The 19,909-nt window shown below is 38.0% G+C and overlaps 1 protein-coding gene and 1 pseudogene across 3 annotated transcripts in view; one reads left to right on the top strand and one right to left on the bottom strand.

The window, feature by feature from the left end:
• The window catches only part of UBAP2 (ubiquitin associated protein 2), a 99,830-nt gene extending 86,452 nt beyond the window's left edge, over positions 1-13,378 (bottom strand). Inside the window, exons 1-2 of one of the 3 annotated variants that reach the window (XM_039875554.1) lie at positions 13,021-13,123; positions 198-409 (exon numbers count right to left, since the gene is read on the bottom strand). The gene's annotated coding sequence lies outside the window, so the exon portion shown is untranslated. Of the gene's footprint in view, positions 1-197; positions 410-13,020; positions 13,135-13,307 lie in introns of those variants that run through there. The other 2 variants (XM_039875555.1, XM_039875553.1) reach the window with 2 other exon arrangements.
• Positions 13,379-15,027: 1,649 nt separating this feature from the next.
• On the top strand, positions 15,028-15,143 carry LOC120612986 (uncharacterized; annotated as a pseudogene).
• The last annotated feature ends 4,766 nt before the right edge of the window (positions 15,144-19,909 follow it).

Genomic DNA, 19,909 nt, shown 5'->3' with positions numbered 1-19,909 from the left:
TTTTTTTTTTTTTTCCTCTATTTCTATCAAATTCTGTTCACCTTCCTATGTATTATTCTCTGGTCTTGCTCCCCCAGAATTTATACCCACCCACATACACAGTGGCACAACTACAGTTTCCTTTCTTCTTTAAGTCTCCATTTCTGAAACCTTCCAAGTTCCTCACAGGTTCTGGCAACAAGGAATTGCAGGCATACCTCAGAGATACTGTGGTTTTGGCTCCAGACCACCATAATAAAGCGAGTATCACAATAAAGCAAGTCATAATCTTTTTGCTGATGGAGGGTGTTGCCTTCAATTTGTAAAAAAATGCAACAACTGTGAAGCACAATAAAGCGAGGTATGCCTGTGCTGGATAATGATGCTATTATCTCTTGCCATGTTCTGATCCTGTGGTGGTACAGTGGGCCTGAGGAACCAATAGGACAGAAAAACAAGTTAGGAGGAGGCCAGAAAAATTGCCAATCCATGCAACACGAGAAAGTCTCGACCCAGGTTTGTCAGCATATTCATTAGTTAAATGTGCCATTCTATCCATGTCCAAATGTTAAGTGATATTATCTCAAACATCAGGAAATTCTTATCATCAAATACAGATTATGACTCTGGAATAGTGAATCATCTTCCATCACCACCCCTGGCTGCACAATACAATCACTTAGGAAACTTCTAAAAAATGAAGCCAGGTCCTATTAAAATCAGAGCTGCTCAAAATAGGACCCAGACACCAATAGTGTTTTTAAGAGTTCTCCAAGCAGTTCCTAAAAAGGTAAACATAGAGTTACCATATAACCATACAATTCCACATAGCCAAGAGAAATGAAAACATATTCACCCAGAGAAGTGCACATGAATGTTCATAGTAGCATTACTCATAATAGCCAAAAAGTAGAAACAACCAAATGTCCATCAACTAATGAATGAATAAACAAAACATGGTATAACCATACACTGGAGTATTATTTAAGTACTCAAAGGAATTAAGTTCTCATACATGCTACAAAATGGGTGAACTATGAAAACATTATATCATAAGTGAAAGAAGCCAATCACAAAAGGCTACATGGATATTGTATTATTCCATTTATATGTAATGTCCAGAATATACAAATCCAGAGACAAAAAAGTAGATTAGTGGTTGCCATGGGCTGGGAGGAGGAAAGAATGGACAGTGATTGTTTAATGGGAATGGGTTTTTTGGAGGGTGATGAAAATATTCTAAAAATAGTGATGTTTGCACAACTTCGTAAATATACTAAAACCCACTGAACTGTGTAACTTAAAAGGATGAATTATATCTCAATTTTTTTTAATGCTCTAAGTTTCTAATGTGCAACTAGAGTGTCAAACCTCTACTCTGGAACAATAGCTCAAGCATGATCTCTGGACCAGTAGTATCAGTATCAACTGAGAACCAGTCACAAATGCAAATTCTCAGACTTACTGACCCAGAAATTGTTTAAACAAGACTTGATGCACACTAAAGTTTGAGAATCACTGCCCTAAAGAACCTTAGATGAAAATTTTGATCCTGTGTGGTTCAAACGATAAGAAAGCTGCACGAAGTGTAATTTCACCTTTATTATTTTATCCATGTAATAGTTATATGGTCATTATACAATGCTCAAAAAAAAAAAATACTAAAAAGAAGAAAATAAAACCACCACCTATAGTTCTACCACCCCAAAATAACTAATGTTAACAATTTAGTGAATATCCTTCTAGTGTCTTCTATTTCTTTTGCACCACTCGGATCTGCTAGAAATGGATGTATCATGCTTTTATTTTTATCACTGAACATTAACATATAAACTATTATGTAAAAGCAAGGTAGCATTATAATTATAGCACCTCAATTATAATGTTTAGCTGAGGAATCAGATATTATGGGACTATAAAATTCTCTAGAGGCCAACATATTTTTGGTTCCAATCCTTTTTGGTATAAATGCCTTCTAAAATGCAACACATACTTCTCTTCCTTAGCAAATACAGTACAATAATCATGATTTAACTTTTTCTGATTCTGCGTCAGTTATTGTAGCCATGTGATGGATGATGTGGGAAATAGCTCTGAATCTAACTCCAGGACAAACCTATGAACTTGCTTTCCTAAATAAATTCATCTTATCACAGTGTTTTTTATCCTTGGTCTCAAAAGCAGCAGCATTTACGTATCTGCATGACTTCTAGGCAGCATAGTATGGCTACCTTCTAAAAGTAATTTCTGAACCTAAGGACAATGCAATCTTTCAAGTTCTTTCCTTGTCATTTATTTTAAAATCATCTGCATTGTTTTTAATCACTGCTTCACTGTCTTTTTTGGAGGCCCTTTCTACCCCAAGCCTTATACAGAGTAAGCCCTCAAACATTTTGATTTTTCAGCAGGTTGCAGAATGACTTACATGTTAGCTTGAGTGACTGAGACAACCTAACCCACCTGCAAGCATCCACTAATAACAGCATGCATTATAACAGACACCAAAAAAATAAAAGAGGGCCTATTTCCTAGGTATTGACAAAAAGTGGTAATAAATTGTCAACTGAAAAAAATTTTTTAATTTTTCTTTTTTAATTGCTACAGCGTTCCTGGCTGGAAACCTGCCCCTCCCTTTGGGCAGTACTATCTTATCTCTTTACCTCCTAAATTCCACAGGGCTGCAGCCTTCCTTAGCTGGGGCAGTCTCCTTCTAAAATGTACTTTCAATAAATCTTACTTTTTCTCAAAAAAATAAATTGCCAACTGAATGTTGTCATCTCAAATTCTTTATCTCTAAGCCCTAGTTTAACTCGGCCCTTCCCCAACCATATACACCTAAATTATTCCCCACCTACTCTCTTGAGGGAATCAAGTCTCAAAGAGTCATTGAAACAAGAGATTTAATGCCAACATTAATCTTAGTCTGTGATAAAGACTAAGACATATTTATAATTTTTGTCTTCTCACCCTCACTCCAATTCTACCCCCACCTTTCAGCTCCACATCCATCAGAGCAAAATTAAATTCTCACTAGTTGCTCTGTCCCAAAGGCTCCACAGGAAAAGGAATAAAAGCAGGGAAGTCACCTTCTCCTTTTGGCTTCTTTCCTCTTCCTAAGACCCAGTCAGAAAGGGGAAGAAATTACAGCATAGGGAATACAGTCAACAATATTGTAATAACTATGTACGGTGCCAGGTGGGTACTAGGCGTATTGGGGGATCACTTCAAAAGTTATATAAATATCTAACCACTATGCTGTACACCCAAAACTAATATAATATTGAATGTCAACTTTAATTGAAAAAAAATTTTTTTAATTAAAAAAAGAAAGGGGAAGGAAGGTGTCAAACTATAGGCTAAGCTATCTCATCATCCATGGGGATACAAGTTCAATAAGCCAAACTTTTCTTTTAGACAACCACCAAACACAATGATCAAGAATCTCTGATTCTTTAAAAATTAAAAAGAATCTGATTCTTGATACTCTAAGCCAAAACGTCCAAATCATGACAGTTTAACTCTTGCTTATTTTCAAGCACAGAAAAACCATTAACAATATATTCAACACAAGAATATCTCCAATCTCCAAAGTGTGAAAAGAACTTCAGGAAATATCCCATATGCACACCACTCAAAATGTTACCTAGTTCAACTCATAATCACCTTTAAGATTTAATCCATTATATCACCTTAATTTGTTGTTTTGGCTTTTGGGTAAAGTGGCCTCTCTGCTAACCACTCTCGTAAATTGGACATCACTGCTAAAAGCAAGTAAATCCCAGCTATCCTTCACAACAGACAAAACTTTACAAATCTTTAATTCTTACTGAAAACAGATGACCTAAAATATTTCAAGTCGTTCTCATTTTTCACATCTCTGCATGAACCATTTGGTTCTTAATTGTTACAATACACAAATATTTTCACAACTGATTTACAAGGGCTTAGTATATTATTAAGTTATTCCAAGACAGTTATATCATCTCTATTACTAGAAACCAAAACTATAAATACTAATTTTTTAAAAGTACTTCAGACCTACAGTGTTGTTTATTACAGTTCTTCAACTTTCCTCATGAGTCCAGGATATAAAGTCCTGAGTAGTGTTTTTTAAGCATATTTGTTTTATTCTAATGACATCCTTATTATTGTTTCACTCATGCCAAAAGCAACTTTAAAAAATGTCAGTTACCTGAAGAATGCATCAAAACACAGTCACTCAGTCCACTTTGTTAACATACCTGTCATTTATGCACGAGGCCAGTTTTCATTCAAATACCAAATACAAAATTCCTTAATAAGGAAATCTCCTACCACTACTATTGAGAAAATATCCCATATCCTTTTCCTTCTCACAAGTGTGTATAAAAACCTGCTCAACGATTCTCCACATACATCCAAATTAATCTCAAAAACAAAGGCTTAGAAGAATTACCTTCCAAGCATTCTTGGAAACTGCATGTTCTATCTTGTAAGCAACGACTATTTAAGCTGTATTTCTCAAAAAGAATATACTTGCTGCCTTCATTTCCTCACTAAACATCCCCTTAACTTTCAATCTGGTTTCCACTGCCCCTCATTCCAATAGTAAAAAAATGCTACTTCCCAGGTCGCCACTGACCTAATTTGGGATAATGGCAAATCTTCCCAATCTTTCTTCTGTTCTCTTTCTTTCATCCATCTCTGACATTTGACACATTTCATTACTTTCTTCCCTTGACTTCTTAGACACACCGTACCATCCTGGTTCTCTATTTTCAAATCCTCGGCAGCATCACACCCTTCTCCCACCCCTGAAACATAAAACTGTTCAATTCTTGAGCACATTCTCTTCCCTGAGAAATTCTATACTCTACTAGCATCATTATTTCCAACTTCAAAGCAAAAGCTCTTAAGAGACCTGTCTCTCCAGAGATTAAGCCCACATCTAATTTCCTGATATCTACACCTACAATGAAATTCATCCAAAACCATCTCTCACTTGAAAACTTCCAAAATTTTCCAAGTGACCAATAATATTTTTCAAGTGTTCCAGAACTCAAAACTTATAAAGCATTCTTCTAATGCAATTCCTCGAATTGCACCTGCTTTTTTGCCTTGCCACTGTTTTCTCAACAGCATACTATACATATCCTCCATTTTCTCATTTTCTGTCCCTCAATGTATAAAGCAATTACTCTCTACTTGATGTCCACAATAACTGCGGCATTTTAGAGTCACTTAACAGCCCTACTTAATAGCAGCTTGAGTTCTTAAGTGTAATTTTATAGCTTTCCTCTCTCCTCAGGGTGTGCTATCAATTGCCACCTCTTAGTGTTGTGTGCCTGACCTCCTCATAGGATACACCTAAACTAGCAGAGGACTGAAGAGAACAGCTTGCCATGCTGATTAGAACAGGTAGTAAAATAAGAATGAAAAACTAAAGCAAGAGCAGCCTCTTTTTTAAACCACAAAAATCAAGTCCAATCAAACCTCTGACTAAACCCCAACATATTAAGTGGGCCCAACAGATATAAATGAGCCCAGTGGAACCAGGCACACAAGTTCAAGGGCCCTGCATAGCCATCCCTCATTCTACACCTAGTGCAAAAGCCTTATGTGACACAAATGTGGACATTGTTTGACTAATCAGCTAGCACTTGGCTATATTCCCAAAGAGCAGTATTTCAGATAGGTAAAGCAGTACAATACTGTGATTAAGAGCACAGGTTTGGAACTCACAGAGACCCGATTCCCAAAGTTACTAGATTAGGTTACCTTAACCAAGTACTTTACTCTTTCTCAAGCTTGTGAGGAGGACCAAACAAAAGAATGTATCTCAAATGCTTACTCTAGATCCTGATAGCAACTATAAGGTTAACGTACACTGATAACTTTTTTTCCTGCTGATACTGTTAATTTCAAAATATTGCCTATTTATTCTAACAATTTAAATAACTTTACTAAAGTATAATGAATACCATAAAGTTCATCCTTTTTAGGTGTACAATTTATTTTTACTATTATTTTTACTATTTACCGAACTGTACACCTATAACCACAGGCCAACTATCACTCCACTGGTTATTTCTTTGTCCCACCAATGGCTAAGACTACCAGAGTATATAAATTGGTTTATGGTATGCTAGCTGCATTCCATTAAAGCTAGGATCTTTCAGTGAAGTGAGATAAGCATTAGAATAGCTCAAATTGTCTTTAAAAAAATGAAAACTCTCCTGTGACAATAAAATAGCAAATGGCCTATTTTAACCAACAAGGTTTTTGTTCCTATAACCAACACCTGGATTGTTCTGTAACATACATGGATATTTTTCCATCGTTGCCTTCGTACTCTCAATCACAAGGAATTTAAAAGGTAGAAAATAAACTGAAGTACCAAAGCTAAGAATTTTCAAGAGGCTTTCTGGTCTTCAGCAATTCAAAGAAGTATTTCATCAAGTAATCGATATTATACTAGGAAATTTCAAAAACAAAATGGGACCTTGATTTAAAAAAAAATTGAAATATTCAATCAGTTAATATAAAAAACTGACCCAAAGAAAATTATTAATGTGACTAACTTACATTAAGAGAATAACTTTCTCTTTTACTAGCTGCAACAAATAAACTACCAATCAAGGCCAAACAAAAGATACAATAACACAGTAATTAAAACAGCAGCAAATTCAAAGTGTTTTAACAAAAAAATATACATATATAAGTTGAAGAATTTGGCAATAGTTGATCCTACAGGAGGAACACAGGAAAGACTCAGTCTCCCACCCATTCAAGGAAGTCTTGCCCAATATCTGGACTCAACTGACAGTGCTTTCCTCTGTCATTTCCAACAGCATCCTGACTCCTAACTGCACCATGTCTGTGTCTGTCTTCCCACTAGAATGTAAGCACCTAGAGAACAGGAACAGTGCATTATTCATCTCTATTCCTAATACCTAACAGTTGCTAACAAGTAGCAACAACAAATTTTTGTTAAAGTGAACACCTGTATAGTAGCATATGTCAAGGACCAAAAAGAAAAAAGAAAAAAACTATCACTCAGGCCTAATCTGGATTAACCTTTCTGCGCATTTCACAGAAATAAAATGCCATGAGAATATACTATTTAAAGTTTTTATCATTCTCACACATCAAAAGAACTTTTCATTTGTGTTTCAAAATCTGGGATTTGCATAGGAGTAACTGGATACATAGAACATTTTCAGTCTTTCCAACAGGCCAAGAAAGTTACTTATCCTATAAAAATTACAATTTACTCAACATTGGCAAGAATTATCTGAACTAAGTAACAGCAGTAGTTATATCTTGCTTATCAGATGATCTGTTGATTACATCTGAGAAAATCATTTAAGAAATGGATTATCATTCAGTATTGTATTTCAGTCTATATGTAAGTAGGAGGAATCAGAAGCCCTGATTGGACAGGAAAGGAGGCTAGAAAAGACATTTGTACACAATTGAGAAAATCTGCATGTGGACTTATATCAGATATTAAACTGACGTTATACATTACATATACTATATTATTAATTATTCATTTTCCTGGGTAGGATAATATTATTGTGGTTATTTGTAAGAGAAGCTCTTTACTGTAAAGAGATACTTGCTAAGAAAATATTTAGGCGTGTGAAGATGTTTGCACTTTACTTTCAAATCATTTAGCATCAAAAAAATGTATGTAGTATAGAAAGAGAAAATTCAATATGCAGGGGGTGGCTCCATAGTGTAGTGGTTAGCATATCTACTTTACACACAGAAAGTCTTGGGTTTGCGCCCAGGTGGAGCCCCAGACCATACCCCGAGTGCGCCAGGGTGCATGCCACAAGTGCATGGGAAGAGATGCTCCACCTGTTAAGGAGAGACATCTGTAGGTCAGGGATGAAGGTGGGAGAATTAAAGAGGGGAAAAAAATTCAATATGGAGAAATGTTAAGTGACTCTACAAAGTACACACACGTTCATTATACTCTTTCAACGTTTACAGATTTGAAAAATCTTAAAATGTTGGAGGAAACCAAACAAAACAGAATCAAAACTGCAATAGGGACAGAAAAACAATAAGGACCAGGCAAGAAGATTATGATGGCAGAAACATATCCAAAATATCCATAATTACAATAAATGTGAATGGTCTCCATGCTCCAATTAGAAGAGAAGTTGGCAGGTTGTTTTAACAAAGCAAAATCCAGCTGTAATGTTCATAAAAGATATATCAAACATTCTACTAGAATTGACTAAAACTTAAAATTAAAGCAATACCAAATGTTGGCAAGGATGTGGAACTCTTAAGTATTCAGTCTTGAAAATTAAGTTTCAATGTCCAAGGCAGCGGTTCCCAACCTTTTTGGCACCAGGAACTGGAGCTATGAGAATATAATGCCTGACGATATGAGGTAGAGGTGAGGCGGTGGTGCTAGTGCTATGGAGCAGCTGCAAACAGATGAAGCTTCTTCGCTTGCTGCTGGCCCACCACTCACCTCCAGTTGTGCGGCTTGGGTCCTAACAAGCCACGGACCGCTACTCGTCCACAGCCCAGGGTTTGGGGACCCCTGGCCTAAGGTATCCATTATATATATGAATTAAACTTTCCTAGACTCCTATAATAGTACTAGTTATGTAATGTCCTCAGGAGAATTGAGAAAACAGTCACTCAATGGTCTAGTGTTCTGTGGGTTCAGATGAGGAGCCTAATTAAGAATGACTGTACAACACCATGGAAAACAGTTTGGGATTACCTAGTAAAGTTACACATAACCCATACACAGCCCAAAATTCCACTCCCAGTTACATGAACAGTCCTGAGAAATCAGTTTGTTTGTCTTAGTATGACAGGGGGCACGCAAATGTTCACAAGTGGACAACTATAATTTGTAAACAAAAAACCAGAAATGAGACAAACCACCATCACAATAGAATAAGATGTGGTATATCCTCACAATGGAATACTGTACTATTGAAAATGACTGCTGTTAAGAATCAACCGAAGATGAATCTAAAATATGTCAGAGTGAACAAAGTATCAGAAGAATCATAAAATTCCATTTAGATCAAGATTTTAAATGGGCAATATTAAACTATATATTGTTTATGGATATATGCATATATGGAGTAAAAATTATTCTAAAAAATAATAAACCCAAAATGTAGGGTAATGGTTACCTCTAGGTAAGAGGGAAAGGAGTGCGTTGGGAGATGACATACACAGGGGGCTTTTAGATAGCCATGTTTTATTTCTTGGTCGATCATTTTATTCTTGTTTTTGAAAACTCTGCATGTGTTTTTATACCTCATACACCTTTTTCTCTGACTTTTTAAAAAATATTTTATGTAAAAAGATTTATACTAAAATGTGAAACCATAAGTTATTTTTACTTTTTTAATTTTTTCAAATTTTCTCAAAAGTATTTTCTTAGGTAAAATAGTGCCAACCAGCCTGACCCAAAAACCTACTCTAAATTAAAAATTTGTAAATTAATTTGAGAAAAAAGGCAGAGTTGAGGGTGAGGGGGCACCTGGTTTAGTCTCAAAAACATTTAAAAGTTAGCCTTATCAATCAATCTGAAAGCCAGTCATTTTTTTCTAGACCCTATTTCAGCTAAACTTGCATTTTTAAAGCCCACTTATTCTCATTTAATGATGTGACAATGCCAAACACTGTTATCAAATGAAAAATCCCATCCTTCAAAGAGCACACATTCCAGCTGAGTAGACACACACAAAACAGACAGCACTATATACACCTTGCCCAAGCCATGTGGTTGCAAAGATATTTTAAGTTTTCATCTGCTTGCTTGGGAAGCAGCATGTTATAGTGGCAAGTAGAATAAGAGCTATAACCTCTTTAGTTGAGAATGAGTAAGTGTTGAGAGTCTTTCTGTATGAGGTGAAGGGAAAAAGAGAATGGAGAGAAAACAAGAGAAATAAGAGAAAAAGAGAAAGGAGAGAGGAAGTGGAGAGAATTAAAGAAGGCAAAGAGGGAGAAAGACATTAATAAGAAGCAACTAGGAGCTTACAAAAGTTTTCACAAGTATGATATCTAGGACTGACTCGATAAAATTGAGACTTCATGTAAAAAAAAAAAACCTGAGTAAATAGTATCACACTAAATATTGGATTGCATATGTACATACATAGTTCCTATGTGACATCTTACTTAAAAATAGGTTAATCGTAACACTATAATAGCAAAAAACAAAGTTTTACCAACAGGTCTAAATCCAAATGAAATTCTCTCCTCTATAAATCTTTGAAAATATTCTCATAACAAAACTTTTAAAAGTTTTAGACCCAATCAAATATGTGTTCTATTACTTTTAGCATTCCAAATGGAGAAATACAAGCATCACATTCCTTACAACTTTTAAAAGTAGAGCATACTGCCTAGTCTTAAATGAAATACCTACTCGTTAATCCAAGCCTAATTTCTTAAATTAATTCCACATAGTTAAATGGGCTCCAATTCAATTTAGTTCATAACTCCAGTATGAAAATGAGTTATATGAAAATTGAAACTCACACTAATTCAGTTCTTGGACTTAAAAAAAGGGGGAAAAAAAGGATTCAATTCCTAAATATTTATTTGATAGGTCAGAATTATTTCAAAACCTACCACAGGCTTACATGGTGATATTCTCTATTTAAGTCTTCTCCCTTTTTGTCTCCCTTCAAGGTACATCTCTACTTTTTTTGTGTGGAAAAATGTATCAGCAATTTGCCACCTCATCAATCAACACTCCAGGTGCCATAACATTCAACTTTTAAAGGACACTCCATTTACTCAAATTAACAAGAGCTGGTATTTGTTGACCCACAAGTTACCTCACAGAGAAATAAAGAGCAGAGGATCTTCAGTCTGTGAATTCATCCAGACTGCTTCTCTTGAGGCATTAATCCTTCATAATACACTTTGACAAAAAAAAGTGTCTTATAACAAAAATAAAATGTTACGAGAAATCAACATTTCAAAAAAAAGACTGAGGAATCAACACTTAAGACTAACACAAAGTGAAGGCTTCACTTCAGACCAGTTTGAATTTTCAAAACTGGTTTATACTTTCTACATGTAGTTTATACTTAAGGGAGTAGAAATATCAAACATTTCCCAACAAGACACAAGCACATACTTAAGTAAACCTATTTTCCATGTTCTCCTACTACTTCTTCCCAAACAGTAAAAGTCACTGGGGCTAATACCATGAGACATTCCTGGTGAGCATTGCACAGGCTGCACCAGTTAGTTACCAGGAAAGGGAAGCAGAGGTGTTATTGTTGTTCCAGCCTTGCTCTAAAGGCAGCTCCTCCATGTGACTACTGTTGGTCCAGCCCACATTTAAAGAGAGAGGCCAGAGGAAACCAGAGCAGCAGGAAACAGCCAGGGAAGGCAATCACCACAACCCTGTCTCATGGCCTCGTTCCCATGCCATCATTTCCAGCCATATTTCAATCTTAACAAAAACCTCCATTCTCTGAATCGTTTCTTAATTATTGAGGGTTGGAGGCAACAAGGAAGCAAAAAAGAGGAAATCAAGAATGGGAAACAAGCAGGATGGGTGGGGAGAAATCTCATCACACATGTGAACTAGCCATAAGGAGGAAATATCAGAAGGAACTCACTGGAGGCGAGCAGACTAGTGTGGGAAACTAATCATTTCTGCCTAATAATAAAAGCCTCACAGCAATGGGAGGATAGCCCTAGCCAAGAGGCTTTGCAAGCGTGTAAGAGATGTTGGTGTACTGGAAGACACTATCATCTAAAGAGAGTGGAATGTATTCCTTCTTAAGACAGAAGGGCACCATCCCAATCTAGGCATCCAATGCCTAGTATATAGGAAAGTTTAGGTATTATGTCTATCTTCCTCCCACCTTTATTAGAAAAATTGACACTAAAAAGGACGCATATTTCATGGCAAAAAGTGAGGAACATACTAATTACTCGCATATCTCTTGGTTTAAAAAGTACTATCATAATGGAAAAGAAATATTAAAGAACTGGGTTCATTCAAACAGTTAATTACATGACCTTCAAATAAAAGATTATCTTTAGATACCTTACGGAGACCTTAAAAAGCTCTCTCAATTGTTAGGACACACAGGTGCTGAAAAAAGTAAGTCTAAATACTGGGAAACCATATACGTTGAATAAAAGTAGGAAAATAACCAACGGAGATAATAGTAAAACAGGATTATGTCAAACAGGAAATAACAGGAATGATGATGAGATCAACTCCTAGAGAGAACCAGAATATGAGACTAGAGTGGTGGCACTTGAGATGCCTGGGCAATTAATTAGTTTGAAAACCCAAGAGGAAAAGTGGGTAAGACAAGTGAGAGTGATGCAGAGGCAAAGAAAACCGAGATGTAATGCACTAATGAAAAAACATCTGAATATTTATTGCAATAGCAAGCGCTTGAGTTTACAAAGCGCTCTTAAACCTACACTGAAGAAAATAACTATGACACAACCAGATAGCAAGAAGCGGGACTGAGGAGAAAACTGAGTCCCAAGAATCTGACACCAAAACGTTCCAGAATAAAAAGAAGTAGAGTTGAACTATGCCTCCGGGTAAGCCGGGAAAGGCTAAAGAGCGCAGAACTTGGGCTCTGAAAGGTCCGGTCCCAGGACTAGCGAGCGACAGGCGTGAAAACGGAGAGACGGTCAGGATGGGGAGCGTCAGCGCGGCGCGAGAGCTCCAGCGGACAGGCAGGAAGGGACCGAGGTGGGAGAGAAAGCCACACCCTCCAGGGCAGAAACCCGAACGGGGGAAGGGATGGCGCCCCCTGGGGCTAGGTGGGGCCGGGCCGACTAGAACCGGAGTAGGCAAGAAGCACAAGGCAACCCGCACGCGGGAGGAATGAGGGCGCCCGGGCCTGGGCATACTGAGGACGCATAAAGCCGGCGAGAAAAGCTCGGCCCGGTCCTCACGGGTGGACACCGGGGCAGTATAAAGGGGGTTGGGGAAAAGAAGAGCAGAACCCAGGACTAGACAGCGCAAACCGCAGCGCCCAGGCCCTGGAACAGGAAGGCTAAAGAGAGGGTGCCAATTACCGCTGCTGTTCTCTCTGGACTCGGGACCCGCAGCCGCCGCCGCCGCTCGTTACCTGCCAATGTGCCTCTTACAAAGCGGCGGCGGCGGCAGACACGGCCCGGCCGTCACGTGACCTCTACGTCACGGGCGAAGGCGGAGTCAGCACGCGTTGCTCTTGCGAGGCTCACCTGCTCGCCCACCGAGCGCGTCGCTTATTCTAGCCACTCCTAACACCCACCCTGCGAGGCCAGCAGTGCTGACGCACGGTATAGAGCAAATAAGGAAGATTCTACAGGATTTCTCGTACTCGGAGTTATCAAGAAAGTACTATCCACCGCATCCAGAATGTCCACAACTGCAGCTCGTTGTCGCGCTGTGATGACCTCACAAGGCACCACAAGTCGCTTCCCGACTGCCGCCTTGCTCGCGTCACGTGATGTGGTCCAACCACTGAAGGCAACAAACGTTGCGCGAGAAGACTACGGTTCCCAGCCTGCTGTACAGCAAAGGGATCCAGCAGCGCAGCCTTTCCCTCGTGGGTTCATAGGCGGTGCATCTAAAACTTAGTGCCGATGGAAGGCCCAGACGGCAAGTGGACAGGGTTAACATCTGAGACTAATCCCAGTGGGTGCCGCCTGCCAGGTGGTTGAGCATGGTTCTTGTTGCGAGATGTAGTCCAGGCGAGAGAGTGGGTTTCCACACCCACATTCCCGGGCTCGCGCTCCGCCCCGCCTGCTGCGCGGGAAAACGCCAACGGCTCGCCGCGGTACCCGCAACACGGAGAGGGCTTCAAAAAGGACCTGCACAGGGCTAGGGGGCCGCGCGGCTTCCGTCTAGTTAAATGTGGGGTCGAATTCTGCATTCCTTAGCCCCTTCTGCGTGAAAAGATTAACATTAATTGAAGATATCAGCCGTTTATATGACCGTTTTTACTAACTCACATAATAAACCGTTTGAGGGAGGGATTGTCCCGGTTTTAAGGATGAAGAACGGCTTAAAGAGGTTCAGTTGTTACCTACCTCAAGAGACCCAAACCAGATTTTCTATCTCAAAATGAGTAAGCCTCTCGAAAAGATTTCATCTGCTTCAACTACAGGAATTAAGCATAAAGGAGAAAATGGCTTGTAGACGTACAATGTTTTAGAGTTTAAAGTATTTTCTCATTTACTGGCCTGTTTGATCCTCAAAGGCAGTATCCCAGACAGATTAGAAACATGGACTCTGGAGTCTGGCAGGCCTTACCTCAATTCGAGTTTTCCTTTGTGATAACACTGCTTCACCAGGTTATGAAAATTAAATGAGATTGTGTAAAGTACCTGATCGACTGGAGAAATCTTCAATAAATATTCGTAATTATTTTCACACCCTGTATACCCTTTGGGCATAACAGGTCTAAGTAAGGTGGGAAGGGAATTAACATGTAGTGCTCTTTGTGCAGGGCTCTATGCTAATTGCTATAGTTATTAGCATAGTTGCTATGCATAGTAACTTGCTAGTTACTAATAGACTAGTTGTAGGTTAAATTATGTGAGGAAGAACAATTGAAACCTTAACAGCCTTGCTCAGTTCTAGGGAGGCCTTTGTTATTCATCTAAATTAATCAAAGAATGCTCAGGCTGTGCCTTAAACAAATAGAATTTATCATGCCCATTCATGTGTAGATGTGTGTTTCTCCCCTTTTGACAGTGAGCTAGGATTGTGTCCAGTACAGTCTTCCCACTGTATTCCTGCTTTATAGATATGTGTGGAAGAGTTAGAAACTACCCTTGAGAGGCAAAAAATTAATGGAATGCACAATTCTGAAAGGATATATACAAACATTTCTTAGGAGTGGGAAAGATGGTTTGTGATTCAGGGTGCTAGTCAAAAGGGACTATAATCTATAACGTTATTTTTTACATGAAAAAGGTACTGCTGTTTTAATTAAAGATTAACTTTAAGGAAGTGGTTCCATAATGTAGCAGATAGCACATCTGCTTTACACGAAGAAGGTCCTGGGTTCAGCCCCAGTGGAGCCACAGTCCATGGTCTGCTGCCATGCCACCCTGAAAAAGCCTGATGTCTGATCTCAGAAGTTAAGCAGGGTCGGGCCTGGTTAGAACTTGGATGGGAGACCACCCAAGAAGACCAGGTGCTGTAGGCATAAATAAAAAAAATTTTTAAAAGATTAAGAAGAGACTTAAGACAGTGTGTTAGCTGTGTGACCTTGTATAAGCTATGTCACCTATCCAATTTCCTCTTCTGTTATTATATTTTTTTAAATCTGTCTTTTCTGAGCCGGGCATACTGTTCTGGGTACTTTCATTAAATTATCATTTATCAAGGGAGAAGTCCTACCTAGGACCTAGAATCAGAAAAAAAATAGTGGCATCAAAGTCCTAAAACCTCACCGATTGCCACCTAGATGCAATAGAACCATCCTCTCACAATAGTTTCCCCCAAGGGATATCACTAACACCCTTTTTCACCCAGCCTGACTCTGAGACATTGACTCTGAAAATGATTTCACATCATGTGACTGCAAAGAACATCATTCCTTTCACCATTTTTTTATTCGCTTAAGTGCTCTTGGCTGGACTAAAGTGAGAGCATAATGTGATGGAAAATACACTGGAGAAATTCTCAGAAGCCTGGGTTTTTAAGCCTATACACAGGTAGGAGGGTAAAATCAATCATTCTTAGATGAGACTCATCTCAGAATCAGTAATAAGTGGCCGAGATTTAGGAAAAGAATTAAGATGTATTAACTTCAAAGCAGAATTTTCACAACCAAGATAAAGCTGATCAAGGTTGAAGTCTAATCTACTCAATTATAGTAAAATGAATGATCATAATCAAATGCATTATGCCTTGTCTAAGGAATGTGATAATTGAGAGGGAATGGTTTGTGTTTGCATCGAATCTTAAAAAAAAAAAAAGTGAAACTTAAGCAAAAAGGTACACTGTGCCAAGAAAAGAGTGGCCTGGCCAGCACATGGAAGGAACATTTTGGTCCCTTTGGCAGATCTCTGCTTTAGCCATAAAGATCACCCAAAATTCCCCAATTTATGTTCTGTGTAATCAACCAATCACTTTCTAATTAGAACTTGGCTTCTCATCAAGATTTTCCTCCAGAGGCATGAATGCGTTGTTGACCACAAGACCATATGCTATTTTGCTTGGCTAAAAATTAGTACAGTGACAATTTCGACAATGACAATTTGGAATATATCATCGGTTCCTGAGATATGTTTATTCCCAAAGCCTGCTGAGCTGTGGGGCATGCTGACCTTTGGAAGCAGTAAACAAACAAATGATACTGCCACTGTATGAGGTGTGTGGAATAGCCAAAAAGACTCCCTAGTAACACTGTTGTGCCTCATTTCTTTGAAAGTCCACTTTCCTCCTAACTCTACTAATAGCTTTTATTTTCGAAGCCTGTTTCTTCATCTCTATAAAAAAGCTAAATTCTGCTTATTTTATAAGGCATTGTCAAGTTTATGCAAGAAGTTGCATATTAAAGTCCTCAGAAAATAATCATACTCTAAGAATTATAAAGAACTATTATTACCAGGAAGAACTTTATTTGGTTACATCAATAGTTGTATAGCTCTAGTCAGTGGTTAAGGTTTAAGTTCTAGAGGAATCCAGGAAGGCCTAGATTCTAGAACAAGGGTCAGCAAACTACAACCCGTGGGCCAAATCCACCTCTTATTTTTCTACAACCCACTAGCTAAGAATGGGTCTTACAATATTAAATGGCTAGAAGAAAAATCAAAATAATATATAATGACACACAAAACATGAAATTCAAATTTTAGGATCTATCAAATTCTATCGAAACTCAGCCATGCTTATTCATTTATGTATTGTCTATGACTGCTTTCGCACTATAATAGCAGAGTTGAATATTTGCAAAAGAAATGAGGTGGCCCAGAAACCTAAAATATTTACATTCCAGCCTTTTACACAAGTTTGTGAACCCCTGTTCTAGACGATTCTAAGTGTGTGACCTTAGGCAAGATACTTAATCTCATCCTGTTTAGTTTTCTCTTCTGCAAAATGGGGATAATAATAACCACATCAAAGAATTGTCTAAGAGATTAAGAGTTCAACTATCGAATTGGGCTTTTGTTTTTTGTTTTTATCCTTTTTGACAAATACTGAAATTTCTGTGATATTCTGAAATTTCACTGAAATTACCAGATAAATGAACATACCAACAATTCCTAAAAGAGGGAATATAGTTAATCAACAAACATGGAAACATGTTTGGCCTCACTCACAAATTTTTAAATGAAAGTTACAGCAATATTATGCATTTTGCCTATCAATAAAGAGAAAAAATGATGACATAGGAAAATACTTGCTTTATACTGTTAGGTATAAAAAGCCAAAATCAAATTGTTGAGTGAATATAACTATATAAGAACATTATGTGTAAGAAAGAAAAGTTATGAAAATATGTCAAAAATATGGCCATGTGTAGGTAATGAAATTATAGGTGACATTTTTCAATTTTCACTCCTGTATTTTCAAATTGTCTTTAATACTCAGTTCTTTCTTTTGCGATTTAAGAAAATGTTTAAACAAAATATTTAGAGGTGAGATATTGAAAGCTGCATACTTTAATAGAGTAATCCAAGATATATGAATATAACTTATCAAGAAAGATTGAATTTCTAAGATGGTGTTATGGGCCAAGTCATGTTCCCCTCAAATTCATATGCTGAAGTCTTAACCCCTAGTACTACAGAAGGTAACTGTATTTGGAGACAGTGTATTTAAAGAGGTAATTAAGGTTAAATGAGGTCATTGGGATGGACAGTTATCCCATACAACTGAGATCAGGACACAGGGAAACAGAGGAAAGACTATGTAAGGACAAAAGGAGAAGATGGCCACTTACGAACCAAGAAAAGAGGCCTCAGGAAAAAAAAAAAAAAATTCTGCCAACACCTTGACCTGGACGTCTATCCTCCAGAACTGTGAGAAAACAGATTTCTGTTGTTTAAGTCACCCAGTCTGTGGTGGAAGCCTAGCAAATTACTACAAATGAGATATTAAGAGTTCTATTAAGCATGAAGAATAGGGGTTGACAAAGAATTGTCTTCCCTCCCCTTGGAAGAGGTTGTTTTCATTCTAGTAATTCCATAGTTTGGGAAATAAAAAGACCTAGGACCATTACTGTAGAAAGGCCTAGAACCCTACCACTACCTTGTACCCAACCTTCAGTGGTCCTCAAGGTCAAAGACCTCACTTAACACATAGACGTTTCCTTAAAAGACAATTGTATATCTGTCTTTTATAGAGTGAGTGCATTTTTAATGTGTGGAGAAATCATATTTTCAAAATGTCACTTCTGTTCAAACATCAACACTGTACTTGGAAAACAAGTATAAAATTACTTGCCTACTTCTCTTAAAGTCCTCCATAATCTGGTTCATTCTACCTGTCCCACTTTATTTCTCTCTCCTACCCATTGGAGCCCCTCCACTCCTGCAACCCAGGACCTTCATGACTTTGTACCCTCACTAACTCCCCAATGCCTATCTGGACACAACACAGATCTCACCTCTTCTCCAAGCCCACCACTTCAGGGAATCCCAACCTTCGCTAACCCTCCTAAGTCTCAGTGTTTTTATTTCTTCAAATGTGTGGGTCTTGCTATTCAAACAGACTATAAATTAGCAGAAAAAAATCAATCACATCTTGTACGTGTACTAAACGCCCTCATGATCTATTCTTCATGATATTCTGAGAAAGACCTCAGTAAATGCTTATGGTTTAAAAAAAACAACTAATATTTTTGAACACGTGTAAAGTGCCAGGCCCAATGCAAGATGTTTTACCTAACAGTATAATCAAGTATTTTCCTAACAGTATACCTAACAGTATAAAGCAAGTATTTTCCTATGTCACAATTTCTTTCCCATAGCAACTCTGAAGTATTTTTTATCATCATCATCATCACCCCTCAGAAAGAGTTAACACAAAATCTTACTGCTACAAAATTTCAGAGTCATCCCCCACCCCACCCCTAGATCTTTCCTATTCTAAACATGGTACTTTATTTTCTCCAGCATTATTGGTGTTTTTGCTTGTCTCTCCCCACTATTCATACTATAAGTTTCTTGAGACAGGGATTAGGTCTTTTCATGTCTGTATTTCTAGCACCTAGTCAGGATCATAGTAAGCAAACTCAACAAATATTTTAAAAATGAAGAGTGATGCTTTTAATAATTATCTCATAAAATTCTGTTTTGCACTTCTACATTTGCTTACAAGGGAGATGTAGAAACCAATAAAAACCTACTTACATATCCAAATTAGAATTTAGCAAATTCTAGAGATGGAAGGAATAGTAGCCAAGTTTGATCTCAGGTTTATTGTATGTCCACTATGTGCCCAGCTCAGTTCTGGGTGTTGTGAACAATTAAAAAAAAAATCTCTGACAGAGTGCTACACGGAAGTAGGTGATAAACTTCTACTGACAAATGGGAGACAGACTAGGGGTAGGTGGGTGGCCGGATACTCTAGGCAGGCAGGCATTCTAGGCAGGGGAAATTGTGTGAACAACAGGCAGTTGCTCACAGACTAGTTTGGCTGAAGGGAGAGTTCTTTGGAGATCAATGCAGTGGAAGATAAAATTATAGAGATAGCATTCAATTGTATAGTGTCTTGAATGCTAGCCTAAGAAATTTATTTCCTCCTGTTACTAATCCTTGCTAAAATGCTCTTTCAGGAGGAACTGGAAAGTCAATAGGATCTTTAGAAGCAGCAAAGTCTCCTTGAGGAATTAAGACCCTGAGGAATTAAGCTCTAATGGTGGAATGACAGGTGGAGGAGTAGATATTTTAGATGAGGAAGCCACCCCCTCAGATCTTCTGCTGATATGGTGCCAGTTCTGCAAACTTGATGGTGGGCCAG

This window comes from Pteropus medius, unplaced genomic scaffold (genome assembly GCF_902729225.1).
Source record: "Pteropus medius unplaced genomic scaffold, Ma_sr-lr_union100, whole genome shotgun sequence".
NCBI lineage: Eukaryota > Metazoa > Chordata > Mammalia > Chiroptera > Pteropodidae > Pteropus > Pteropus medius.
This window is presented reverse-complemented; position numbering and strand designations above follow the sequence as displayed.